This window comes from Delphinapterus leucas, chromosome 16 (genome assembly GCF_059928025.1).
Source record: "Delphinapterus leucas isolate spDelLeu-1000000601 "Yukka" chromosome 16, BTC_Dleu_Yukka2, whole genome shotgun sequence".
Lineage (NCBI taxonomy): Eukaryota > Metazoa > Chordata > Mammalia > Artiodactyla > Monodontidae > Delphinapterus > Delphinapterus leucas.
This window is the reverse complement of record NC_143144.1, coordinates 3,692,046-3,718,469: the sequence shown is the minus strand read 5'-3', so window position 1 is coordinate 3,718,469 and position 26,424 is coordinate 3,692,046. Positions and strand designations below refer to the sequence as shown.

Genomic DNA, 26,424 nt, shown 5'->3' with positions numbered 1-26,424 from the left:
GCCAGACGGCCAGACGGCGTCCCTGGAAGGCAGCGGCACACCAGACGCTCCGGGGGTCCCCTGACGCCAAACAGACATGGCGGCAGACCCGGGTGCCGTCCATGCGGCCCGCGAGCCCCTCGACCTGCACCTGGCGGCCCCCACTGGAGCCCAGCCCCGGCTCCGCCACCTGTCTGCCAGGGTGCCTCTCCACAGCTCCATCCGGAAAAAGCCCCCTGTCCACCGTTTCGCCGCGGCCGGAGAGGGATAGAGGGCCCAGGCCGCTTCCGCGGGCCTGCCGGCCACCTGTGGCGGGGTCCTGAGCTCGGACGGTGGTGTGGGAGCAAGGGTGGCGCTGCTGGGTCTGCGGGGCTTTGCCAACTCAATGGTGGCTCCCACTGGATTCGGGCCAGCTGCCGTCGGGCAGGAGGGCCGGCCCGGTCTGCGGCGGGGCCGCGCCTAGCGCAGCGTGGGCGGGCAGGTGGGATGCCCAAGTGACCGCGGGCCCCGGGCCCTGAAGCTTCCGGGGCCACGTCCCTGTGAGCGACCTGTGGCATCTGGGGTGGGACGCCAAGCGCCGAAATGTTTGCTGGGTCCCGTCCGCCCTAGGCTGGGTGGTCGCCAACACCTCCTCCGCCACCTGCTACCCGAGACGTCCATTCCTCTGCCTAGGCGGTTGGCGGGGCCCAGCCGAGACGGGCGTGCCCCTGGCCTGGCGGTAAGTCCCATGGTCCTGCTAAGCGACGCCTCAAGAGGCAGCCCGCGACCCACGGACACCTACTGCCAAACCAGCCTAGACGGGTCCTATCTCGTCTGAGTCTACGAAGCTAAGCAGGCTCGGGCCCGGTTAGTACTTGGATGGGAGACCTCCGTGGATTGGGGAGCTCCTGGGAATACCGCGTGCTGTGGGCTTTTTGCCTCCCGCTACGCCTTCTCCTTTTGCCGCCCGTGGCGGTGGCGGCGGCCGTCTCCGCCCCCGACGGGTACCGCTGCAGGCCCCACGTCCTCAGGCCCCTCCCTCCACAGCAAGCGTCTTATGGGGCGCTCCCCTCCTGCCTGCCCGGCCAGGCGGCCAGAAGGCGTCCCTGGAAGGCAGCGGCACAACAGACGCTCCGGGGGCGGCCTGTCGCCATCCAGACATGGCCGCGGACCCGGGTGACGTCCGTGCGGCCCACGAGACCCACGACCTGCACCTGGCCACAGCCACTGTAGCCCAGCCCCGGCGCCGCCACCTGTCTGCCGCGGTGTCTCTCCACAGCTCCATCCGGAAAAAGACCCCCCCTCTGTGGTTTCGCCGCGGCCGGGGGCGGGAGTGGGATCGAGGGTTCAGGCCGCATCCCCGTGCCTGCCGGCCACCTGGGTCGGGGTCCTGAGCTCGGACGGTGGAGTCGGGGCAACGGTGTGGTTGCCGGGTCTAAGGGGCCCTGCCAACTCAATGGTGGCTCCCAGTGGCTTCGAGCCAGCTGCTGTCGGGCAGGAGGGCCGGGCCGGTCTGCGTCCGGACTGCGCCTAGCGCAGCGCTGGCGGGCGGGTGGGATTCCCAAGGGACCGCGGGCCCCGGGCCCTGAAGCCTCCGGGGCCACGTCCCTGGGAGCGGCCTGTGGGATCTGGGGAGGGGCGCCAAGCACCGAAAAGTTTGCGGTGTCTCGCCCGCCCTGGGCTGGGTGGTCGCCAACTCCTCCGCCACCCCCCGGTACCTGAGACCCACGTTCCCCTGCCTAGCCGGGCGGCGGGGCCCTGCCGGGGTGGGCGGGGCGCTCGTGTGGCTGTAAGGCCCAAGGGCCTGCTAAGCTGCGTCTCAAGAGGCAGCCCGCGAAGCCCCCAGTGTCTACGGCCAAACCACCCTAGACGGGCCCGATCTCGTCTCGATCTCGGAAGCTAAGCAGGGTCGGGCCTGGTTAGTACTTGGATGGGAGACCTCCTGGACTGGAGAGCTCCTGGGAACACCGGGTGCTGTAGGCTTTTTGCCTCCCGCTCCGCCTTCTCCTTTTGTCGCCCGCGGCGGCGGCGGCGTCCGTCTCTGCCCCCGCCGGGTACCGCTGCAGGCCCCACCTCCGCAGGCCCCTCCGTCCACAGCAAGCGTCTGATGGGGCGCTCCCCGCCTGCCTGACCGGCCAGACGGCCAGACGGCGTCCCTGGAAGGCAGCGGCACACCAGACGCTCCGGGGGTCCCCTGACGCCAAACAGACATGGCGGCAGACCCGGGTGCCGTCCATGCGGCCCGCGAGCCCCTCGACCTGCACCTGGCGGCCCCCACTGGAGCCCAGCCCCGGCTCCGCCACCTGTCTGCCAGGGTGCCTCTCCACAGCTCCATCCGGAAAAAGCCCCCTGTCCACCGTTTCGCCGCGGCCGGAGAGGGATAGAGGGCCCAGGCCGCTTCCGCGGGCCTGCCGGCCACCTGTGGCGGGGTCCTGAGCTCGGACGGTGGTGTGGGAGCAAGGGTGGCGCTGCTGGGTCTGCGGGGCTTTGCCAACTCAATGGTGGCTCCCACTGGATTCGGGCCAGCTGCCGTCGGGCAGGAGGGCCGGCCCGGTCTGCGGCGGGGCCGCGCCTAGCGCAGCGTGGGCGGGCAGGTGGGATGCCCAAGTGACCGCGGGCCCCGGGCCCTGAAGCTTCCGGGGCTACGTCCCTGTGAGCGACCTGTGGCATCTGGGGTGGGACGCCAAGCGCCGAAATGTTTGCTGGGTCCCGCCCGCCCTAGGCTGGGTGGTCGCCAACACCTCCTCCGCCACCTGCTACCCGAGACGTCCATTCCTCTGCCTAGGCGGTTGGCGGGGCCCTGCCGAGACGGGCGTGCCCCTGGCCTGGCGGTAAGTCCCATGGTCCTGCTAAGCGACGCCTCAAGAGGCAGCCCGCGACCCACGGACACCTACTGCCAAACCAGCCTAGACGGGTCCTATCTCGTCTGAGTCTACGAAGCTAAGCAGGCTCGGGCCCGGTTAGTACTTGGATGGGAGACCTCCGTGGATTGGGGAGCTCCTGGGAATACCGCGTGCTGTGGGCTTTTTGCCTCCCGCTACGCCTTCTCCTTTTGCCGCCCGTGGCGGTGGCGGCGGCCGTCTCCGCCCCCGACGGGTACCGCTGCAGGCCCCACGTCCTCAGGCCCCTCCCTCCACAGCAAGCGTCTTATGGGGCGCTCCCCTCCTGCCTGCCCGGCCAGGCGGCCAGAAGGCGTCCCTGGAAGGCAGCGGCACAACAGACGCTCCGGGGGCGGCCTGTCGCCATCCAGACATGGCCGCGGACCCGGGTGACGTCCGTGCGGCCCACGAGACCCACGACCTGCACCTGGCCACAGCCACTGTAGCCCAGCCCCGGCGCCGCCACCTGTCTGCCGCGGTGTCTCTCCACAGCTCCATCCGGAAAAAGACCCCCCCTCTGTGGTTTCGCCGCGGCCGGGGGCGGGAGTGGGATCGAGGGTTCAGGCCGCATCCCCGTGCCTGCCGGCCACCTGGGTCGGGGTCCTGAGCTCGGACGGTGGAGTCGGGGCAACGGTGTGGTTGCCGGGTCTAAGGGGCCCTGCCAACTCAATGGTGGCTCCCAGTGGCTTCGAGCCAGCTGCTGTCGGGCAGGAGGGCCGGGCCGGTCTGCGTCCGGACTGCGCCTAGCGCAGCGTGGCCGGGCGGGCGGGATTCCCAAGGGACCGCGGGCCCCGGGCCCTGAAGCCTCCGGGGCCACGTCCCTGGGAGCGGCCTGTGGGATCTGGGGAGGGGCGCCAAGCACCGAAAAGTTTGCGGTGTCTCGCCCGCCCTGGGCTGGGTGGTCGCCAACTCCTCCGCCACCCCCCGGTACCTGAGACCCCCGTTCCCATGCCTAGCCGGGCGGCGGGGCCCTGCCGGGGCGGGCGGGGCGCTCGTGTGGCTGTAAGGCCCAAGGGCCTGCTAAGCTGCGTCTCAAGAGGCAGCCCGCGAAGCCCCCAGTGTCTACGGCCAAACCACCCTAGACGGGCCCGATCTCGTCTCGATCTCGGAAGCTAAGCAGGGTCGGGCCTGGTTAGTACTTGGATGGGAGACCTCCTGGAGTGGAGAGCTCCTGGGAACACCGGGTGCTGTAGGCTTTTTGCCTCCCGCTCCGCCTTCTCCTTTTGTCGCCCGCGGCGGCGGCGGCGTCCGTCTCTGCCCCCGCCGGGTACCGCTGCAGGCCCCACCTCCGCAGGCCCCTCCGTCCACAGCAAGCGTCTGATGGGGCGCTCCCCGCCTGCCTGACCGGCCAGACGGCCAGACGGCGTCCCTGGAAGGCAGCGGCACACCAGACGCTCCGGGGGTCCCCTGACGCCAAACAGACATGGCGGCAGACCCGGGTGCCGTCCATGCGGCCCGCGAGCCCCTCGACCTGCACCTGGCGGCCCCCACTGGAGCCCAGCCCCGGCTCCGCCACCTGTCTGCCAGGGTGCCTCTCCACAGCTCCATCCGGAAAAAGCCCCCTGTCCACCGTTTCGCCGCGGCCGGAGAGGGATAGAGGGCCCAGGCCGCATCCGCGGGCCTGCCGGCCACCTGTGGCGGGGTCCTGAGCTCGGACGGTGGTGTGGGAGCAAGGGTGGCGTTGCTGGGTCTGCGGGGCTTTGCCAACTCAATGGTGGCTCCCACTGGATTCGGGCCAGCTGCCGTCGGGCAGGAGGGCCGGCCCGGTCTGCGGCCGGGCCGCGCCTAGCGCAGCGTGGGCGGGCAGGTGGGATGCCCAAGTGACCGCGGGCCCCGGGCCCTGAAGCTTCCGGGCCCACGTCCCTGTGAGCGACCTGTGGCATCTGGGGTGGGACGCCAAGCGCCGAAATGTTTGCTGGGTCCCGCCCGCCCTAGGCTGGGTGGTCGCCAACACCTCCTCCGCCACCTGCTACCCGAGACGTCCATTCCTCTGCCTAGGCGGTTGGCGGGGCCCAGCCGAGACGGGCGTGCCCCTGGCCTGGCGGTAAGTCCCATGGTCCTGCTAAGCGACGCCTCAAGAGGCAGCCCGCGACCCACAGACACCTACTGCCAAACCAGCCTAGACGGGTCCTATCTCGTCTGAGTCTACGAAGCTAAGCAGGCTCGGGCCCGGTTAGTACTTGGATGGGAGACCTCCGTGGATTGGGGAGCTCCTGGGAATACCGCGTGCTGTGGGCTTTTTGCCTCCCGCTACGCCTTCTCCTTTTGCCGCCCGTGGCGGTGGCGGCGGCCGTCTCCGCCCCCGACGGGTACCGCTGCAGGCCCCACGTCCTCAGGCCCCTCCCTCCACAGCAAGCGTCTTATGGGGCGCTCCCCTCCTGCCTGCCCGGCCAGGCGGCCAGAAGGCGTCCCTGGAAGGCAGCGGCACAACAGACGCTCCGGGGGCGGCCTGTCGCCATCCAGACATGGCCGCGGACCCGGGTGACGTCCGTGCGGCCCACGAGACCCACGACCTGCACCTGGCCACAGCCACTGTAGCCCAGCCCCGGCGCCGCCACCTGTCTGCCGCGGTGTCTCTCCACAGCTCCATCCGGAAAAAGACCCCCCCTCTGTGGTTTCGCCGCGGCCGGGGGCGGGAGTGGGATCGAGGGTTCAGGCCGCATCCCCGTGCCTGCCGGCCACCTGGGTCGGGGTCCTGAGCTCGGACGGTGGAGTCGGGGCAACGGTGTGGTTGCCGGGTCTAAGGGGCCCTGCCAACTCAATGGTGGCTCCCAGTGGCTTCGAGCCAGCTGCTGTCGGGCAGGAGGGCCGGGCCGGTCTGCGTCCGGACTGCGCCTAGCGCAGCGTGGCCGGGCGGGCGGGATTCCCAAGGGACCGCGGGCCCCGGGCCCTGAAGCCTCCGGGGCCACGTCCCTGGGAGCGGCCTGTGGGATCTGGGGAGGGGCGCCAAGCACCGAAAAGTTTGCGGTGTCTCGCCCGCCCTGGGCTGGGTGGTCGCCAACTCCTCCGCCACCCCCCGGTACCTGAGACCCCCGTTCCCATGCCTAGCCGGGCGGCGGGGCCCTGCCGGGGCGGGCGGGGCGCTCGTGTGGCTGTAAGGCCCAAGGGCCTGCTAAGCTGCGTCTCAAGAGGCAGCCCGCGAAGCCCCCAGTGTCTACGGCCAAACCACCCTAGACGGGCCCGATCTCGTCTCGATCTCGGAAGCTAAGCAGGGTCGGGCCTGGTTAGTACTTGGATGGGAGACCTCCTGGAGTGGAGAGCTCCTGGGAACACCGGGTGCTGTAGGCTTTTTGCCTCCCGCTCCGCCTTCTCCTTTTGTCGCCCGCGGCGGCGGCGGCGTCCGTCTCTGCCCCCGCCGGGTACCGCTGCAGGCCCCACCTCCGCAGGCCCCTCCGTCCACAGCAAGCGTCTGATGGGGCGCTCCCCGCCTGCCTGACCGGCCAGACGGCCAGACGGCGTCCCTGGAAGGCAGCGGCACACCAGACGCTCCGGGGGTCCCCTGACGCCAAACAGACATGGCGGCAGACCCGGGTGCCGTCCATGCGGCCCGCGAGCCCCTCGACCTGCACCTGGCGGCCCCCACTGGAGCCCAGCCCCGGCTCCGCCACCTGTCTGCCAGGGTGCCTCTCCACAGCTCCATCCGGAAAAAGCCCCCTGTCCACCGTTTCGCCGCGGCCGGAGAGGGATAGAGGGCCCAGGCCGCATCCGCGGGCCTGCCGGCCACCTGTGGCGGGGTCCTGAGCTCGGACGGTGGTGTGGGAGCAAGGGTGGCGTTGCTGGGTCTGCGGGGCTTTGCCAACTCAATGGTGGCTCCCACTGGATTCGGGCCAGCTGCCGTCGGGCAGGAGGGCCGGCCCGGTCTGCGGCCGGGCCGCGCCTAGCGCAGCGTGGGCGGGCAGGTGGGATGCCCAAGTGACCGCGGGCCCCGGGCCCTGAAGCTTCCGGGCCCACGTCCCTGTGAGCGACCTGTGGCATCTGGGGTGGGACGCCAAGCGCCGAAATGTTTGCTGGGTCCCGCCCGCCCTAGGCTGGGTGGTCGCCAACACCTCCTCTGCCACCTGCTACCCGAGACGTCCATTCCTCTGCCTAGGTGGTTGGCGGGGCCCAGCCGAGACGGGCGTGCCCCTGGCCTGGCGGTAAGTCCCATGGTCCTGCTAAGCGACGCCTCAAGAGGCAGCCCGCGACCCACAGACACCTACTGCCAAACCAGCCTAGACGGGTCCTATCTCGTCTGAGTCTACGAAGCTAAGCAGGCTCGGGCCCGGTTAGTACTTGGATGGGAGACCTCCGTGGATTGGGGAGCTCCTGGGAATACCGCGTGCTGTGGGCTTTTTGCCTCCCGCTACGCCTTCTCATTTTGCCGCCCGTGGCGGTGGCGGCGGCCGTCTCCGCCCCCGACGGGTACCGCTGCAGGCCCCACGTCCTCAGGCCCCTCCCTCCACAGCAAGCGTCTTATGGGGCGCTCCCCTCCTGCCTGCCCGGCCAGGCGGCCAGAAGGCGTCCCTGGAAGGCAGCGGCACAACAGACGCTCCGGGGACGGCCTGTCGCCATCCAGACATGGCCGCGGACCCGGGTGACGTCCGTGCGGCCCACGAGACCCACGACCTGCACCTGGCCACAGCCACTGTAGCCCAGCCCCGGCGCCGCCACCTGTCTGCCGCGGTGTCTCTCCACAGCTCCATCCGGAAAAAGACCCCCCCTCTGTGGTTTCGCCGCGGCCGGGGGCGGGAGTGGGATCGAGGGTTCAGGCCGCATCCCCGTGCCTGCCGGCCACCTGGGTCGGGGTCCTGAGCTCGGACGGTGGAGTCGGGGCAACGGTGTGGTTGCCGGGTCTAAGGGGCCCTGCCAACTCAATGGTGGCTCCCAGTGGCTTCGAGCCAGCTGCTGTCGGGCAGGAGGGCCGGGCCGGTCTGCGACCAGACTGCGCCTAGCGCAGCGCTGGCGGGCGGGTGGGATTCCCAAGGGACCGCGGGCCCCGGGCCCTGAAGCCTCCGGGGCCACGTCCCTGGGAGCGGCCTGTGGGATCTGGGGAGGGGCGCCAAGCACCGAAAAGTTTGCGGTGTCTCGCCCGCCCTGGGCTGGGTGGTCGCCAACTCCTCCGCCACCCCCCGGTACCTGAGACCCCCGTTCCCATGCCTAGCCGGGCGGCGGGGCCCTGCCGGGGCGGGCGGGGCGCTCGTGTGGCTGTAAGGCCCAAGGGCCTGCTAAGCTGCGTCTCAAGAGGCAGCCCGCGAAGCCCCCAGTGTCTACGGCCAAACCACCCTAGACGGGCCCGATCTCGTCTCGATCTAGGAAGCTAAGCAGGGTCGGGCCTAGTTAGTACTTGGATGGGAGACCTCCTGGAGTGGAGAGCTCCTGGGAACACCGGGTGCTGTAGGCTTTTTGCCTCCCGCTCCGCCTTCTCCTTTTGTCGCCCGCGGCGGCGGCGGCGTCCGTCTCTGCCCCCGCCGGGTACCGCTGCAGGCCCCACCTCCGCAGGCCCCTCCGTCCACAGCAAGCGTCTGATGGGGCGCTCCCCGCCTGCCTGACCGGCCAGACGGCCAGACGGCGTCCCTGGAAGGCAGCGGCACACCAGACGCTCCGGGGGTCCCCTGACGCCAAACAGACATGGCGGCAGACCCGGGTGCCGTCCATGCGGCCCGCGAGCCCCTCGACCTGCACCTGGCGGCCCCCACTGGAGCCCAGCCCCGGCTCCGCCACCTGTCTGCCAGGGTGCCTCTCCACAGCTCCATCCGGAAAAAGCCCCCTGTCCACCGTTTCGCCGCGGCCGGAGAGGGATAGAGGGCCCAGGCCGCTTCCGCGGGCCTGCCGGCCACCTGTGGCGGGGTCCTGAGCTCGGACGGTGGTGTGGGAGCAAGGGTGGCGCTGCTGGGTCTGCGGGGCTTTGCCAACTCAATGGTGGCTCCCACTGGATTCGGGCCAGCTGCCGTCGGGCAGGAGGGCCGGCCCGGTCTGCGGCGGGGCCGCGCCTAGCGCAGCGTGGGCGGGCAGGTGGGATGCCCAAGTGACCGCGGGCCCCGGGCCCTGAAGCTTCCGGGGCCACGTCCCTGTGAGCGACCTGTGGCATCTGGGGTGGGACGCCAAGCGCCGAAATGTTTGCTGGGTCCCGTCCGCCCTAGGCTGGGTGGTCGCCAACACCTCCTCCGCCACCTGCTACCCGAGACGTCCATTCCTCTGCCTAGGCGGTTGGCGGGGCCCAGCCGAGACGGGCGTGCCCCTGGCCTGGCGGTAAGTCCCATGGTCCTGCTAAGCGACGCCTCAAGAGGCAGCCCGCGACCCACGGACACCTACTGCCAAACCAGCCTAGACGGGTCCTATCTCGTCTGAGTCTACGAAGCTAAGCAGGCTCGGGCCCGGTTAGTACTTGGATGGGAGACCTCCGTGGATTGGGGAGCTCCTGGGAATACCGCGTGCTGTGGGCTTTTTGCCTCCCGCTACGCCTTCTCCTTTTGCCGCCCGTGGCGGTGGCGGCGGCCGTCTCCGCCCCCGACGGGTACCGCTGCAGGCCCCACGTCCTCAGGCCCCTCCCTCCACAGCAAGCGTCTTATGGGGCGCTCCCCTCCTGCCTGCCCGGCCAGGCGGCCAGAAGGCGTCCCTGGAAGGCAGCGGCACAACAGACGCTCCGGGGGCGGCCTGTCGCCATCCAGACATGGCCGCGGACCCGGGTGACGTCCGTGCGGCCCACGAGACCCACGACCTGCACCTGGCCACAGCCACTGTAGCCCAGCCCCGGCGCCGCCACCTGTCTGCCGCGGTGTCTCTCCACAGCTCCATCCGGAAAAAGACCCCCCCTCTGTGGTTTCGCCGCGGCCGGGGGCGGGAGTGGGATCGAGGGTTCAGGCCGCATCCCCGTGCCTGCCGGCCACCTGGGTCGGGGTCCTGAGCTCGGACGGTGGAGTCGGGGCAACGGTGTGGTTGCCGGGTCTAAGGGGCCCTGCCAACTCAATGGTGGCTCCCAGTGGCTTCGAGCCAGCTGCTGTCGGGCAGTAGGGCCGGGCCGGTCTGCGTCCGGACTGCGCCTAGCGCAGCGCGGCCGGGCGGGCGGGATTACCAAGGGACCGCGGGCCCCGGGCCCTGAAGCCTCCGGGGCCACGTCCCTGGGAGCGGCCTGTGGGATCTGGGGAGGGGCGCCAAGCACCGAAAAGTTTGCGGTGTCTCGCCCGCCCTGGGCTGGGTGGTCGCCAACTCCTCCGCCACCCCCCGGTACCTGAGACCCACGTTCCCATGCCTAGCCGGGCGGCGGGGCCCTGCCGGGGCGGGCGGGGCGCTCGTGTGGCTGTAAGGCCCAAGGGCCTGCTAAGCTGCGTCTCAAGAGGCAGCCCGCGAAGCCCCCAGTGTCTACGGCCAAACCACCCTAGACGGGCCCGATCTCGTCTCGATCTCGGAAGCTAAGCAGGGTCGGGCCTGGTTAGTACTTGGATGGGAGACCTCCTGGACTGGAGAGCTCCTGGGAACACCGGGTGCTGTAGGCTTTTTGCCTCCCGCTCCGCCTTCTCCTTTTGTCGCCCGCGGCGGCGGCGGCGTCCGTCTCTGCCCCCGCCGGGTACCGCTGCAGGCCCCACCTCCGCAGGCCCCTCCGTCCACAGCAAGCGTCTGATGGGGCGCTCCCCGCCTGCCTGACCGGCCAGACGGCCAGACGGCGTCCCTGGAAGGCAGCGGCACACCAGACGCTCCGGGGGTCCCCTGACGCCAAACAGACATGGCGGCAGACCCGGGTGCCGTCCATGCGGCCCGCGAGCCCCTCGACCTGCACCTGGCGGCCCCCACTGGAGCCCAGCCCCGGCTCCGCCACCTGTCTGCCAGGGTGCCTCTCCACAGCTCCATCCGGAAAAAGCCCCCTGTCCACCGTTTCGCCGCGGCCGGAGAGGGATAGAGGGCCCAGGCCGCTTCCGCGGGCCTGCCGGCCACCTGTGGCGGGGTCCTGAGCTCGGACGGTGGTGTGGGAGCAAGGGTGGCGCTGCTGGGTCTGCGGGGCTTTGCCAACTCAATGGTGGCTCCCACTGGATTCGGGCCAGCTGCCGTCGGGCAGGAGGGCCGGCCCGGTCTGCGGCGGGGCCGCGCCTAGCGCAGCGTGGGCGGGCAGGTGGGATGCCCAAGTGACCGCGGGCCCCGGGCCCTGAAGCTTCCGGGGCCACGTCCCTGTGAGCGACCTGTGGCATCTGGGGTGGGACGCCAAGCGCCGAAATGTTTGCTGGGTCCCGTCCGCCCTAGGCTGGGTGGTCGCCAACACCTCCTCCGCCACCTGCTACCCGAGACGTCCATTCCTCTGCCTAGGCGGTTGGCGGGGCCCAGCCGAGACGGGCGTGCCCCTGGCCTGGCGGTAAGTCCCATGGTCCTGCTAAGCGACGCCTCAAGAGGCAGCCCGCGACCCACGGACACCTACTGCCAAACCAGCCTAGACGGGTCCTATCTCGTCTGAGTCTACGAAGCTAAGCAGGCTCGGGCCCGGTTAGTACTTGGATGGGAGACCTCCGTGGATTGGGGAGCTCCTGGGAATACCGCGTGCTGTGGGCTTTTTGCCTCCCGCTACGCCTTCTCCTTTTGCCGCCCGTGGCGGTGGCGGCGGCCGTCTCCGCCCCCGACGGGTACCGCTGCAGGCCCCACGTCCTCAGGCCCCTCCCTCCACAGCAAGCGTCTTATGGGGCGCTCCCCTCCTGCCTGCCCGGCCAGGCGGCCAGAAGGCGTCCCTGGAAGGCAGCGGCACAACAGACGCTCCGGGGGCGGCCTGTCGCCATCCAGACATGGCCGCGGACCCGGGTGACGTCCGTGCGGTCCACGAGACCCACGACCTGCACCTGGCCACAGCCACTGTAGCCCAGCCCCGGCGCCGCCACCTGTCTGCCGCGGTGTCTCTCCACAGCTCCATCCGGAAAAAGACCCCCCATCTGTGGTTTCGCCGCGGCCGGGGGCGGGAGTGGGATCGAGGGTTCAGGCCGCATCCCCGTGCCTGCCGGCCACCTGGGTCGGGGTCCTGAGCTCGGACGGTGGAGTCGGGGCAACGGTGTGGTTGCCGGGTCTAAGGGGCCCTGCCAACTCAATGGTGGCTCCCAGTGGCTTCGAGCCAGCTGCTGTCGGGCAGGAGGGCCGGGCCGGTCTGCGTCCGGACTGCGCCTAGCGCAGCGCTGGCGGGCGGGTGGGATTCCCAAGGGACCGCGGGCCCCGGGCCCTGAAGCCTCCGGGGCCACGTCCCTGGGAGCGGCCTGTGGGATCTGGGGAGGGGCGCCAAGCACCGAAAAGTTTGCGGTGTCTCGCCCGCCCTGGGCTGGGTGGTCGCCAACTCCTCCGCCACCCCCCGGTACCTGAGACCCCCGTTCCCATGCCTAGCCGGGCGGCGGGGCCCTGCCGGGGCGGGCGGGGCGCTGTGTGGCTGTAAGGCCCAAGGGCCTGCTAAGCTGCGTCTCAAGAGGCAGCCCGCGAAGCCCCCAGTGTCTACGGCCAAACCACCCTAGACGGGCCCGATCTCGTCTCGATCTCGGAAGCTAAGCAGGGTCGGGCCTAGTTAGTACTTGGATGGGAGACCTCCTGGAGTGGAGAGCTCCTGGGAACACCGGGTGCTGTAGGCTTTTTGCCTCCCGCTCCGCCTTCTCCTTTTGTCGCCCGCGGCGGCGGCGGCGTCCGTCTCTGCCCCCGCCGGGTACCGCTGCAGGCCCCACCTCCGCAGGCCCCTCCGTCCACAGCAAGCGTCTGATGGGGCGCTCCCCGCCTGCCTGACCGGCCAGACGGCCAGACGGCGTCCCTGGAAGGCAGCGGCACACCAGACGCTCCGGGGGTCCCCTGACGCCAAACAGACATGGCGGCAGACCCGGGTGCCGTCCATGCGGCCCGCGAGCCCCTCGACCTGCACCTGGCGGCCCCCACTGGAGCCCAGCCCCGGCTCCGCCACCTGTCTGCCAGGGTGCCTCTCCACAGCTCCATCCGGAAAAAGCCCCCTGTCCACCGTTTCGCCGCGGCCGGAGAGGGATAGAGGGCCCAGGCCGCTTCCGCGGGCCTGCCGGCCACCTGTGGCGGGGTCCTGAGCTCGGACGGTGGTGTGGGAGCAAGGGTGGCGCTGCTGGGTCTGCGGGGCTTTGCCAACTCAATGGTGGCTCCCACTGGATTCGGGCCAGCTGCCGTCGGGCAGGAGGGCCGGCCCGGTCTGCGGCGGGGCCGCGCCTAGCGCAGCGTGGGCGGGCAGGTGGGATGCCCAAGTGACCGCGGGCCCCGGGCCCTGAAGCTTCCGGGGCCACGTCCCTGTGAGCGACCTGTGGCATCTGGGGTGGGACGCCAAGCGCCGAAATGTTTGCTGGGTCCCGTCCGCCCTAGGCTGGGTGGTCGCCAACACCTCCTCCGCCACCTGCTACCCGAGACGTCCATTCCTCTGCCTAGGCGGTTGGCGGGGCCCAGCCGAGACGGGCGTGCCCCTGGCCTGGCGGTAAGTCCCATGGTCCTGCTAAGCGACGCCTCAAGAGGCAGCCCGCGACCCACGGACACCTACTGCCAAACCAGCCTAGACGGGTCCTATCTCGTCTGAGTCTACGAAGCTAAGCAGGCTCGGGCCCGGTTAGTACTTGGATGGGAGACCTCCGTGGATTGGGGAGCTCCTGGGAATACCGCGTGCTGTGGGCTTTTTGCCTCCCGCTACGCCTTCTCCTTTTGCCGCCCGTGGCGGTGGCGGCGGCCGTCTCCGCCCCCGACGGGTACCGCTGCAGGCCCCACGTCCTCAGGCCCCTCCCTCCACAGCAAGCGTCTTATGGGGCGCTCCCCTCCTGCCTGCCCGGCCAGGCGGCCAGAAGGCGTCCCTGGAAGGCAGCGGCACAACAGACGCTCCGGGGGCGGCCTGTCGCCATCCAGACATGGCCGCGGACCCGGGTGACGTCCGTGCGGCCCACGAGACCCACGACCTGCACCTGGCCACAGCCACTGTAGCCCAGCCCCGGCGCCGCCACCTGTCTGCCGCGGTGTCTCTCCACAGCTCCATCCGGAAAAAGACCCCCCCTCTGTGGTTTCGCCGCGGCCGGGGGCGGGAGTGGGATCGAGGGTTCAGGCCGCATCCCCGTGCCTGCCGGCCACCTGGGTCGGGGTCCTGAGCTCGGACGGTGGAGTCGGGGCAACGGTGTGGTTGCCGGGTCTAAGGGGCCCTGCCAACTCAATGGTGGCTCCCAGTGGCTTCGAGCCAGCTGCTGTCGGGCAGGAGGGCCGGGCCGGTCTGCGTCCGGACTGCGCCTAGCGCAGCGCGGCCGGGCGGGCGGGATTACCAAGGGACCGCGGGCCCCGGGCCCTGAAGCCTCCGGGGCCACGTCCCTGGGAGCGGCCTGTGGGATCTGGGGAGGGGCGCCAAGCACCGAAAAGTTTGCGGTGTCTCGCCCGCCCTGGGCTGGGTGGTCGCCAACTCCTCCGCCACCCCCCGGTACCTGAGACCCACGTTCCCATGCCTAGCCGGGCGGCGGGGCCCTGCCGGGGCGGGCGGGGCGCTCGTGTGGCTGTAAGGCCCAAGGGCCTGCTAAGCTGCGTCTCAAGAGGCAGCCCGCGAAGCCCCCAGTGTCTACGGCCAAACCACCCTAGACGGGCCCGATCTCGTCTCGATCTCGGAAGCTAAGCAGGGTCGGGCCTGGTTAGTACTTGGATGGGAGACCTCCTGGAGTGGAGAGCTCCTGGGAACACCGGGTGCTGTAGGCTTTTTGCCTCCCGCTCCGCCTTCTCCTTTTGTCGCCCGCGGCGGCGGCGGCGTCCGTCTCTGCCCCCGCCGGGTACCGCTGCAGGCCCCACCTCCGCAGGCCCCTCCGTCCACAGCAAGCGTCTGATGGGGCGCTCCCCGCCTGCCTGACCGGCCAGACGGCCAGACGGCGTCCCTGGAAGGCAGCGGCACACCAGACGCTCCGGGGGTCCCCTGACGCCAAACAGACATGGCGGCAGACCCGGGTGCCGTCCATGCGGCCCGCGAGCCCCTCGACCTGCACCTGGCGGCCCCCACTGGAGCCCAGCCCCGGCTCCGCCACCTGTCTGCCAGGGTGCCTCTCCACAGCTCCATCCGGAAAAAGCCCCCTGTCCACCGTTTCGCCGCGGCCGGAGAGGGATAGAGGGCCCAGGCCGCTTCCGCGGGCCTGCCGGCCACCTGTGGCGGGGTCCTGAGCTCGGACGGTGGTGTGGGAGCAAGGGTGGCGCTGCTGGGTCTGCGGGGCTTTGCCAACTCAATGGTGGCTCCCACTGGATTCGGGCCAGCTGCCGTCGGGCAGGAGGGCCGGCCCGGTCTGCGGCGGGGCCGCGCCTAGCGCAGCGTGGGCGGGCAGGTGGGATGCCCAAGTGACCGCGGGCCCCGGGCCCTGAAGCTTCCGGGGCCACGTCCCTGTGAGCGACCTGTGGCATCTGGGGTGGGACGCCAAGCGCCGAAATGTTTGCTGGGTCCCGTCCGCCCTAGGCTGGGTGGTCGCCAACACCTCCTCCGCCACCTGCTACCCGAGACGTCCATTCCTCTGCCTAGGCGGTTGGCGGGGCCCAGCCGAGACGGGCGTGCCCCTGGCCTGGCGGTAAGTCCCATGGTCCTGCTAAGCGACGCCTCAAGAGGCAGCCCGCGACCCACGGACACCTACTGCCAAACCAGCCTAGACGGGTCCTATCTCGTCTGAGTCTACGAAGCTAAGCAGGCTCGGGCCCGGTTAGTACTTGGATGGGAGACCTCCGTGGATTGGGGAGCTCCTGGGAATACCGCGTGCTGTGGGCTTTTTGCCTCCCGCTACGCCTTCTCCTTTTGCCGCCCGTGGCGGTGGCGGCGGCCGTCTCCGCCCCCGACGGGTACCGCTGCAGGCCCCACGTCCTCAGGCCCCTCCCTCCACAGCAAGCGTCTTATGGGGCGCTCCCCTCCTGCCTGCCCGGCCAGGCGGCCAGAAGGCGTCCCTGGAAGGCAGCGGCACAACAGACGCTCCGGGGGCGGCCTGTCGCCATCCAGACATGGCCGCGGACCCGGGTGACGTCCGTGCGGTCCACGAGACCCACGACCTGCACCTGGCCACAGCCACTGTAGCCCAGCCCCGGCGCCGCCACCTGTCTGCCGCGGTGTCTCTCCACAGCTCCATCCGGAAAAAGACCCCCCATCTGTGGTTTCGCCGCGGCCGGGGGCGGGAGTGGGATCGAGGGTTCAGGCCGCATCCCCGTGCCTGCCGGCCACCTGGGTCGGGGTCCTGAGCTCGGACGGTGGAGTCGGGGCAACGGTGTGGTTGCCGGGTCTAAGGGGCCCTGCCAACTCAATGGTGGCTCCCAGTGGCTTCGAGCCAGCTGCTGTCGGGCAGGAGGGCCGGGCCGGTCTGCGTCCGGACTGCGCCTAGCGCAGCGCTGGCGGGCGGGTGGGATTCCCAAGGGACCGCGGGCCCCGGGCCCTGAAGCCTCCGGGGCCACGTCCCTGGGAGCGGCCTGTGGGATCTGGGGAGGGGCGCCAAGCACCGAAAAGTTTGCGGTGTCTCGCCCGCCCTGGGCTGGGTGGTCGCCAACTCCTCCGCCACCCCCCGGTACCTGAGACCCCCGTTCCCATGCCTAGCCGGGCGGCGGGGCCCTGCCGGGGCGGGCGGGGCGCTCGTGTGGATGTAAGGCCCAAGGGCCTGCTAAGCTGCGTCTCAAGAGGCAGCCCGCGAAGCCCCCAGTGTCTACGGCCAAACCACCCTAGACGGGCCCGATCTCGTCTCGATCTCGGAAGCTAAGCAGGGTCGGGCCTGGTTAGTACTTGGATGGGAGACCTCCTGGACTGGAGAGCTCCTGGGAACACCGGGTGCTGTAGGCTTTTTGCCTCCCGCTCCGCCTTCTCCTTTTGTCGCCCGCGGCGGCGGCGGCGTCCGTCTCTGCCCCCGCCGGGTACCGCTGCAGGCCCCACCTCCGCAGGCCCCTCCGTCCACAGCAAGCGTCTGATGGGGCGCTCCCCGCCTGCCTGACCGGCCAGACGGCCAGACGGCGTCCCTGGAAGGCAGCGGCACACCAGACGCTCCGGGGGTCCCCTGACGCCAAACAGACATGGCGGCAGACCCGGGTGCCGTCCATGCGGCCCGCGAGCCCCTCGACCTGCACCTGGCGGCCCCCACTGGAGCCCAGCCCCGGCTCCGCCACCTGTCTGCCAGGGTGCCTCTCCACAGCTCCATCCGGAAAAAGCCCCCTGTCCACCGTTTCGCCGCGGCCGGAGAGGGATAGAGGGCCCAGGCCGCTTCCGCGGGCCTGCCGGCCACCTGTGGCGGGGTCCTGAGCTCGGACGGTGGTGTGGGAGCAAGGGTGGCGCTGCTGGGTCTGCGGGGCTTTGCCAACTCAATGGTGGCTCCCACTGGATTCGGGCCAGCTGCCGTCGGGCAGGAGGGCCGGCCCGGTCTGCGGCGGGGCCGCGCCTAGCGCAGCGTGGGCGGGCAGGTGGGATGCCCAAGTGACCGCGGGCCCCGGGCCCTGAAGCTTCCGGGGCCACGTCCCTGTGAGCGACCTGTGGCATCTGGGGTGGGACGCCAAGCGCCGAAATGTTTGCTGGGTCCCGTCCGCCCTAGGCTGGGTGGTCGCCAACACCTCCTCCGCCACCTGCTACCCGAGACGTCCATTCCTCTGCCTAGGCGGTTGGCGGGGCCCAGCCGAGACGGGCGTGCCCCTGGCCTGGCGGTAAGTCCCATGGTCCTGCTAAGCGACGCCTCAAGAGGCAGCCCGCGACCCACGGACACCTACTGCCAAACCAGCCTAGACGGGTCCTATCTCGTCTGAGTCTACGAAGCTAAGCAGGCTCGGGCCCGGTTAGTACTTGGATGGGAGACCTCCGTGGATTGGGGAGCTCCTGGGAATACCGCGTGCTGTGGGCTTTTTGCCTCCCGCTACGCCTTCTCCTTTTGCCGCCCGTGGCGGTGGCGGCGGCCGTCTCCGCCCCCGACGGGTACCGCTGCAGGCCCCACGTCCTCAGGCCCCTCCCTCCACAGCAAGCGTCTTATGGGGCGCTCCCCTCCTGCCTGCCCGGCCAGGCGGCCAGAAGGCGTCCCTGGAAGGCAGCGGCACAACAGACGCTCCGGGGGCGGCCTGTCGCCATCCAGACATGGCCGCGGACCCGGGTGACGTCCGTGCGGCCCACGAGACCCACGACCTGCACCTGGCCACAGCCACTGTAGCCCAGCCCCGGCGCCGCCACCTGTCTGCCGCGGTGTCTCTCCACAGCTCCATCCGGAAAAAGACCCCCCCTCTGTGGTTTCGCCGCGGCCGGGGGCGGGAGTGGGATCGAGGGTTCAGGCCGCATCCCCGTGCCTGCCGGCCACCTGGGTCGGGGTCCTGAGCTCGGACGGTGGAGTCGGGGCAACGGTGTGGTTGCCGGGTCTAAGGGGCCCTGCCAACTCAATGGTGGCTCCCAGTGGCTTCGAGCCAGCTGCTGTCGGGCAGTAGGGCCGGGCCAGTCTGCGTCCGGACTGCGCCTAGCGCAGCGCGGCCGGGCGGGCGGGATTACCAAGGGACCGCGGGCCCCGGGCCCTGAAGCCTCCGGGGCCACGTCCCTGGGAGCGGCCTGTGGGATCTGGGGAGGGGCGCCAAGCACCGAAAAGTTTGCGGTGTCTCGCCCGCCCTGGGCTGGGTGGTCGCCAACTCCTCCGCCACCCCCCGGTACCTGAGACCCACGTTCCCATGCCTAGCCGGGCGGCGGGGCCCTGCCGGGGCGGGCGGGGCGCTCGTGTGGCTGTAAGGCCCAAGGGCCTGCTAAGCTGCGTCTCAAGAGGCAGCCCGCGAAGCCCCCAGTGTCTACGGCCAAACCACCCTAGACGGGCCCGATCTCGTCTCGATCTCGGAAGCTAAGCAGGGTCGGGCCTGGTTAGTACTTGGATGGGAGACCTCCTGGACTGGAGAGCTCCTGGGAACACCGGGTGCTGTAGGCTTTTTGCCTCCCGCTCCGCCTTCTCCTTTTGTCGCCCGCGGCGGCGGCGGCGTCCGTCTCTGCCCCCGCCGGGTACCGCTGCAGGCCCCACCTCCGCAGGCCCCTCCGTCCACAGCAAGCGTCTGATGGGGCGCTCCCCGCCTGCCTGACCGGCCAGACGGCCAGACGGCGTCCCTGGAAGGCAGCGGCACACCAGACGCTCCGGGGGTCCCCTGACGCCAAACAGACATGGCGGCAGACCCGGGTGCCGTCCATGCGGCCCGCGAGCCCCTCGACCTGCACCTGGCGGCCCCCACTGGAGCCCAGCCCCGGCTCCGCCACCTGTCTGCCAGGGTGCCTCTCCACAGCTCCATCCGGAAAAAGCCCCCTGTCCACCGTTTCGCCGCGGCCGGAGAGGGATAGAGGGCCCAGGCCGCTTCCGCGGGCCTGCCGGCCACCTGTGGCGGGGTCCTGAGCTCGGACGGTGGTGTGGGAGCAAGGGTGGCGCTGCTGGGTCTGCGGGGCTTTGCCAACTCAATGGTGGCTCCCACTGGATTCGGGCCAGCTGCCGTCGGGCAGGAGGGCCGGCCCGGTCTGCGGCGGGGCCGCGCCTAGCGCAGCGTGGGCGGGCAGGTGGGATGCCCAAGTGACCGCGGGCCCCGGGCCCTGAAGCTTCCGGGGCCACGTCCCTGTGAGCGACCTGTGGCATCTGGGGTGGGACGCCAAGCGCCGAAATGTTTGCTGGGTCCCGTCCGCCCTAGGCTGGGTGGTCGCCAACACCTCCTCCGCCACCTGCTACCCGAGACGTCCATTCCTCTGCCTAGGCGGTTGGCGGGGCCCAGCCGAGACGGGCGTGCCCCTGGCCTGGCGGTAAGTCCCATGGTCCTGCTAAGCGACGCCTCAAGAGGCAGCCCGCGACCCACGGACACCTACTGCCAAACCAGCCTAGACGGGTCCTATCTCGTCTGAGTCTACGAAGCTAAGCAGGCTCGGGCCCGGTTAGTACTTGGATGGGAGACCTCCGTGGATTGGGGAGCTCCTGGGAATACCGCGTGCTGTGGGCTTTTTGCCTCCCGCTACGCCTTCTCCTTTTGCCGCCCGTGGCGGTGGCGGCGGCCGTCTCCGCCCCCGACGGGTACCGCTGCAGGCCCCACGTCCTCAGGCCCCTCCCTCCACAGCAAGCGTCTTATGGGGCGCTCCCCTCCTGCCTGCCCGGCCAGGCGGCCAGAAGGCGTCCCTGGAAGGCAGCGGCACAACAGACGCTCTGGGGGCGGCCTGTCGCCATCCAGACATGGCCGCGGACCCGGGTGACGTCCGTGCGGTCCACGAGACCCACGACCTGCACCTGGCCACAGCCACTGTAGCCCAGCCCCGGCGCCGCCACCTGTCTGCCGCGGTGTCTCTCCACAGCTCCATCCGGAAAAAGACCCCCCATCTGTGGTTTCGCCGCGGCCGGGGGCGGGAGTGGGATCGAGGGTTCAGGCCGCATCCCCGTGCCTGCCGGCCACCTGGGTCGGGGTCCTGAGCTCGGACGGTGGAGTCGGGGCAACGGTGTGGTTGCCGGGTCTAAGGGGCCCTGCCAACTCAATGGTGGCTCCCAGTGGCTTCGAGCCAGCTGCTGTCGGGCAGGAGGGCCGGGCCGGTCTGCGTCCGGACTGCGCCTAGCGCAGCGCTGGCGGGCGGGTGGGATTCCCAAGGGACCGCGGGCCCCGGGCCCTGAAGCCTCCGGGGCCACGTCCCTGGGAGCGGCCTGTGGGATCTGGGGAGGGGCGCCAAGCACCGAAAAGTTTGCGGTGTCTCGCCCGCCCTGGGCTGGGTGGTCGCCAACTCCTCCGCCACCCCCCGGTACCTGAGACCCCCGTTCCCATGCCTAGCCGGGCGGCGGGGCCCTGCCGGGGCGGGCGGGGCGCTCGTGTGGATGTAAGGCCCAAGGGCCTGCTAAGCTGCGTCTCAAGAGGCAGCCCGCGAAGCCCCCAGTGTCTACGGCCAAACCACCCTAGACGGGCCCGATCTCGTCTCGATCTCGGAAGCTAAGCAGGGTCGGGCCTGGTTAGTACTTGGATGGGAGACCTCCTGGACTGGAGAGCTCCTGGGAACACCGGGTGCTGTAGGCTTTTTGCCTCCCGCTCCGCCTTCTCCTTTTGTCGCCCGCGGCGGCGGCGGCGTCCGTCTCTGCCCCCGCCGGGTACCGCTGCAGGCCCCACCTCCGCAGGCCCCTCCGTCCACAGCAAGCGTCTGATGGGGCGCTCCCCGCCTGCCTGACCGGCCAGACGGCCAGACGGCGTCCCTGGAAGGCAGCGGCACACCAGACGCTCCGGGGGTCCCCTGACGCCAAACAGACATGGCGGCAGACCCGGGTGCCGTCCATGCGGCCCGCGAGCCCCTCGACCTGCACCTGGCGGCCCCCACTGGAGCCCAGCCCCGGCTCCGCCACCTGTCTGCCAGGGTGCCTCTCCACAGCTCCATCCGGAAAAAGCCCCCTGTCCACCGTTTCGCCGCGGCCGGAGAGGGATAGAGGGCCCAGGCCGCTTCCGCGGGCCTGCCGGCCACCTGTGGCGGGGTCCTGAGCTCGGACGGTGGTGTGGGAGCAAGGGTGGCGCTGCTGGGTCTGCGGGGCTTTGCCAACTCAATGGTGGCTCCCACTGGATTCGGGCCAGCTGCCGTCGGGCAGGAGGGCCGGCCCGGTCTGCGGCGGGGCCGCGCCTAGCGCAGCGTGGGCGGGCAGGTGGGATGCCCAAGTGACCGCGGGCCCCGGGCCCTGAAGCTTCCGGGGCCACGTCCCTGTGAGCGACCTGTGGCATCTGGGGTGGGACGCCAAGCGCCGAAATGTTTGCTGGGTCCCGTCCGCCCTAGGCTGGGTGGTCGCCAACACCTCCTCCGCCACCTGCTACCCGAGACGTCCATTCCTCTGCCTAGGCGGTTGGCGGGGCCCAGCCGAGACGGGCGTGCCCCTGGCCTGGCGGTAAGTCCCATGGTCCTGCTAAGCGACGCCTCAAGAGGCAGCCCGCGACCCACGGACACCTACTGCCAAACCAGCCTAGACGGGTCCTATCTCGTCTGAGTCTACGAAGCTAAGCAGGCTCGGGCCCGGTTAGTACTTGGATGGGAGACCTCCGTGGATTGGGGAGCTCCTGGGAATACCGCGTGCTGTGGGCTTTTTGCCTCCCGCTACGCCTTCTCCTTTTGCCGCCCGTGGCGGTGGCGGCGGCCGTCTCCGCCCCCGACCGGTACCGCTGCAGGCCCCACGTCCTCAGGCCCCTCCCTCCACAGCAAGCGTCTTATGGGGCGCTCCCCTCCTGCCTGCCCGGCCAGGCGGCCGGCAGGCGTCCCTGGAAGGCAGCGGCACAACAGACGCTCCGGGGGCGGCCTGTCGCCATCCAGACATGGCCGCGGACCCGGGTGACGTCCGTGCGGCCCACGAGACCCACGACCTGCACATGGCCACAGCCACTGTAGCCCAGCCCCGGCGCCGCCACCTGTCTGCCGCGGTGTCTCTCCACAGCTCCATCCGGAAAAAGACCCCCCCTCTGTGGTTTCGCCGCGGCCGGGGGCGGGAGTGGGATCGAGGGTTCAGGCCGCATCCCCGTGCCTGCCGGCCACCTGGGTCGGGGTCCTGAGCTCGGACGGTGGAGTCGGGGCAACGGTGTGGTTGCCGGGTCTAAGGGGCCCTGCCAACTCAATGGTGGCTCCCAGTGGCTTCGAGCCAGCTGCTGTCGGGCAGGAGGGCCGGGCCGGTCTGCGTCCGGACTGCGCCTAGCGCAGCGCGGCCGGGCGGGCGGGATTCCCAAGGGACCGCGGGCCCCGGGCCCTGAAGCCTCCGGGGCCACGTCCCTGGGAGCGGCCTGTGGGATCTGGGGAGGGGCGCCAAGGACCGAAAAGTTTGCGGTGTCTCGCCCGCCCTGGGCTGGGTGGTCGCCAACTCCTCCGCCACCCCCCGGTACCTGAAACCCCCGTTCCCCTGCCTAGCCGGGCGGCGGGGCCCTGCCGGGGCGGGCGGGGCGCTCGTGTGGCTGTAAGGCCCAAGGGCCTGCTAAGCTGCGTCTCAAGAGGCAGCCCGCGAAGCCCCAAGTGTCTACGGCCAAACCACCCTAGACGGGCCCGATCTCGTCTCGATCTCGGAAGCTAAGCAGGGTCGGGCCTGGTTAGTACTTGGATGGGAGACCTCCTGGAGTGGAGAGCTCCTGGGAACACCGGGTGCTGTAGGCTTTTTGCCTCCCGCTCCGCCTTCTCCTTTTGTCGCCCGCGGCGGCGGCGGCGTCCGTCTCTGCCCCCGCCGGGTACCGCTGCAGGCCCCACCTCCGCAGGCCCCTCCGTCCACAGCAAGCGTCTGATGGGGCGCTCCCCGCCTGCCTGACCGGCCAGACGGCCAGACGGCGTCCCTGGAAGGCAGCGGCACACCAGACGCTCCGGGGGTCCCCTGACGCCAAACAGACATGGCGGCAGACCCGGGTGCCGTCCATGCGGCCCGCGAGCCCCTCGACCTGCACCTGGCGGCCCCCACTGGAGCCCAGCCCCGGCTCCGCCACCTGTCTGCCAGGGTGCCTCTCCACAGCTCCATCCGGAAAAAGCCCCCTGTCCACCGTTTCGCCGCGGCCGGAGAGGGATAGAGGGCCCAGGCCGCTTCCGCGGGCCTGCCGGCCACCTGTGGCGGGGTCCTGAGCTCGGACGGTGGTGTGGGAGCAAGGGTGGCGCTGCTGGGTCTGCGGGGCTTTGCCAACTCAATGGTGGCTCCCACTGGATTCGGGCCAGCTGCCGTCGGGCAGGAGGGCCGGCCCGGTCTGCGGCGGGGCCGCGCCTAGCGCAGCGTGGGCGGGCAGGTGGGATGCCCAAGTGACCGCGGGCCCCGGGCCCTGAAGCTTCCGGGGCCACGTCCCTGTGAGCGACCTGTGGCATCTGGGGTGGGACGCCAAGCGCCGAAATGTTTGCTGGGTCCCGTCCGCCCTAGGCTGGGTGGTCGCCAACACCTCCTCCGCCACCTGCTACCCGAGACGTCCATTCCTCTGCCTAGGCGGTTGGCGGGGCCCAGCCGAGACGGGCGTGCCCCTGGCCTGGCGGTAAGTCCCATGGTCCTGCTAAGCGACGCCTCAAGAGGCAGCCCGCGACCCACAGACACCTACTGCCAAACCAGCCTAGACGGGTCCTATCTCGTCTGAGTCTACGAAGCTAAGCAGGCTCGGGCCCGGTTAGTACTTGGATGGGAGACCTCCGTGGATTGGGGAGCTCCTGGGAATACCGCGTGCTGTGGGCTTTTTGCCTCCCGCTACGCCTTCTCCTTTTGCCGCCCGTGGCGGTGGCGGCGGCCGTCTCCGCCCCCGACGGGTACCGCTGCAGGCCCCACGTCCTCAGGCCCCTCCCTCCACAGCAAGCGTCTTATGGGGCGCTCCCCTCCTGCCTGCCCGGCCAGGCGGCCAGAAGGCGTCCCTGGAAGGCAGCGGCACAACAGACGCTCCGGGGGCGGCCTGTCGCCATCCAGACATGGCCGCGGACCCGGGTGACGTCCGTGCGGCCCACGAGACCCACGACCTGCACCTGGCCACAGCCACTGTAGCCCAGCCCCGGCGCCGCCACCTGTCTGCCGCGGTGTCTCTCCACAGCTCCATCCGGAAAAAGACCCCCCCTCTGTGGTTTCGCCGCGGCCGGGGGCGGGAGTGGGATCGAGGGTTCAGGCCGCATCCCCGTGCCTGCCGGCCACCTGGGTCGGGGTCCTGAGCTCGGACGGTGGAGTCGGGGCAACGGTGTGGTTGCCGGGTCTAAGGGGCCCTGCCAACTCAATGGTGGCTCCCAGTGGCTTCGAGCCAGCTGCTGTCGGGCAGGAGGGCCGGGCCGGTCTGCGTCCGGACTGCGCCTAGCGCAGCGCTGGCGGGCGGGTGGGATTCCCAAGGGACCGCGGGCCCCGGGCCCTGAAGCCTCCGGGGCCACGTCCCTGGGAGCGGCCTGTGGGATCTGGGGAGGGGCGCCAAGCACCGAAAAGTTTGCGGTGTCTCGCCCGCCCTGGGCTGGGTGGTCGCCAACTCCTCCGCCACCCCCCGGTACCTGAGACCCCCGTTCCCATGCCTAGCCGGGCGGCGGGGCCCTGCCGGGGCGGGCGGGGCGCTCGTGTGGCTGTAAGGCCCAAGGGCCTGCTAAGCTGCGTCTCAAGAGGCAGCCCGCGAAGCCCCCAGTGTCTACGGCCAAACCACCCTAGACGAGCCCGATCTCGTCTCGATCTAGGAAGCTAAGCAGGGTCGGGCCTAGTTAGTACTTGGATGGGAGACCTCCTGGAGTGGAGAGCTCCTGGGAACACCGGGTGCTGTAGGCTTTTTGCCTCCCGCTCCGCCTTCTCCTTTTGTCGCCCGCGGCGGCGGCGGCGTCCGTCTCTGCCCCCGCCGGGTACCGCTGCAGGCCCCACCTCCGCAGGCCCCTCCGTCCACAGCAAGCGTCTGATGGGGCGCTCCCCGCCTGCCTGACCGGCCAGACGGCCAGACGGCGTCCCTGGAAGGCAGCGGCACACCAGACGCTCCGGGGGTCCCCTGACGCCAAACAGACATGGCGGCAGACCCGGGTGCCGTCCATGCGGCCCGCGAGCCCCTCGACCTGCACCTGGCGGCCCCCACTGGAGCCCAGCCCCGGCTCCGCCCCCTGTCTGCCAGGGTGCCTCTCCACAGCTCCATCCGGAAAAAGCCCCCTGTCCACCGTTTCGCCGCGGCCGGAGAGGGATAGAGGGCCCAGGCCGCTTCCGCGGGCCTGCCGGCCACCTGTGGCGGGGTCCTGAGCTCGGACGGTGGTGCGGGAGCAAGGGTGGCGCTGCTGGGTCTGCGGGGCTTTGCCAACTCAATGGTGGCTCCCACTGGATTCGGGCCAGCTGCCGTCGGGCAGGAGGGCCGGCCCGGTCTGCGGCGGGGCCGCGCCTAGCGCAGCGTGGGCGGGCAGGTGGGATGCCCAAGTGACCGCGGGCCCCGGGCCCTGAAGCTTCCGGGGCCACGTCCCTGTGAGCGACCTGTGGCATCTGGGGTGGGACGCCAAGCGCCGAAATGTTTGCTGGGTCCCGTCCACCCTAGGCTGGGTGGTCGCCAACACCTCCTCCGCCACCTGCTACCCGAGACGTCCATTCCTCTGCCTAGGCGGTTGGCGGGGCCCAGCCGAGACGGGCGTGCCCCTGGCCTGGCGGTAAGTCCCATGGTCCTGCTAAGCGACGCCTCAAGAGGCAGCCCGCGACCCACGGACACCTACTGCCAAACCAGCCTAGACGGGTCCTATCTCGTCTGAGTCTACGAAGCTAAGCAGGCTCGGGCCCGGTTAGTACTTGGATGGGAGACCTCCGTGGATTGGGGAGCTCCTGGGAATACCGCGTGCTGTGGGCTTTTTGCCTCCCGCTACGCCTTCTCCTTTTGCCGCCCGTGGCGGTGGCGGCGGCCGTCTCCGCCCCCGACGGGTACCGCTGCAGGCCCCACGTCCTCAGGCCCCTCCCTCCACAGCAAGCGTCTTATGGGGCGCTCCCCTCCTGCCTGCCCGTCCAGGCGGCCAGAAGGCGTCCCTGGAAGGCAGCGGCACAACAGACGCTCCGGGGGCGGCCTGTCGCCATCCAGACATGGCCGCGGACCCGGGTGACGTCCGTGCGGCCCACGAGCCCCACGACCTGCACCTGGCCACAGCCACTGTAGCCCAGCCCCGGCGCCGCCACCTGTCTGCCGCGGTGTCTCTCCACAGCTCCATCCGGAAAAAGACCCCCCCTCTGTGGTTTCGCCGCGGCCGGGGGCGGGAGTGGGATCGAGGGTTCAGGCCGCATCCCCG

The 26,424-nt window shown here is 70.8% G+C and overlaps 12 pseudogenes; all 12 read left to right on the top strand.

The window, feature by feature from the left end:
• The first annotated feature begins 1,805 nt into the window (after positions 1-1,805).
• Positions 1,806-1,941, top strand: LOC149747117 (5S ribosomal RNA; annotated as a pseudogene).
• A 1,956-nt stretch (positions 1,942-3,897) lies between these two features.
• On the top strand, positions 3,898-4,033 carry LOC149747116 (5S ribosomal RNA; annotated as a pseudogene).
• A 1,956-nt stretch (positions 4,034-5,989) lies between these two features.
• Positions 5,990-6,125, top strand: LOC149747115 (5S ribosomal RNA; annotated as a pseudogene).
• A 1,956-nt stretch (positions 6,126-8,081) lies between these two features.
• LOC149747114 (5S ribosomal RNA) lies at positions 8,082-8,217 on the top strand (annotated as a pseudogene).
• Positions 8,218-10,173: 1,956 nt separating this feature from the next.
• On the top strand, positions 10,174-10,309 carry LOC149747113 (5S ribosomal RNA; annotated as a pseudogene).
• Positions 10,310-12,264: 1,955 nt separating this feature from the next.
• LOC149747112 (5S ribosomal RNA) lies at positions 12,265-12,400 on the top strand (annotated as a pseudogene).
• A 1,956-nt stretch (positions 12,401-14,356) lies between these two features.
• LOC149747111 (5S ribosomal RNA) lies at positions 14,357-14,492 on the top strand (annotated as a pseudogene).
• A 1,956-nt stretch (positions 14,493-16,448) lies between these two features.
• LOC149747110 (5S ribosomal RNA) lies at positions 16,449-16,584 on the top strand (annotated as a pseudogene).
• Positions 16,585-18,540: 1,956 nt separating this feature from the next.
• Positions 18,541-18,676, top strand: LOC149747109 (5S ribosomal RNA; annotated as a pseudogene).
• Positions 18,677-20,632: 1,956 nt separating this feature from the next.
• LOC149747108 (5S ribosomal RNA) lies at positions 20,633-20,768 on the top strand (annotated as a pseudogene).
• A 1,956-nt stretch (positions 20,769-22,724) lies between these two features.
• Positions 22,725-22,860, top strand: LOC149747107 (5S ribosomal RNA; annotated as a pseudogene).
• A 1,956-nt stretch (positions 22,861-24,816) lies between these two features.
• LOC149747106 (5S ribosomal RNA) lies at positions 24,817-24,952 on the top strand (annotated as a pseudogene).
• Positions 24,953-26,424: the final 1,472 nt, after the last annotated feature.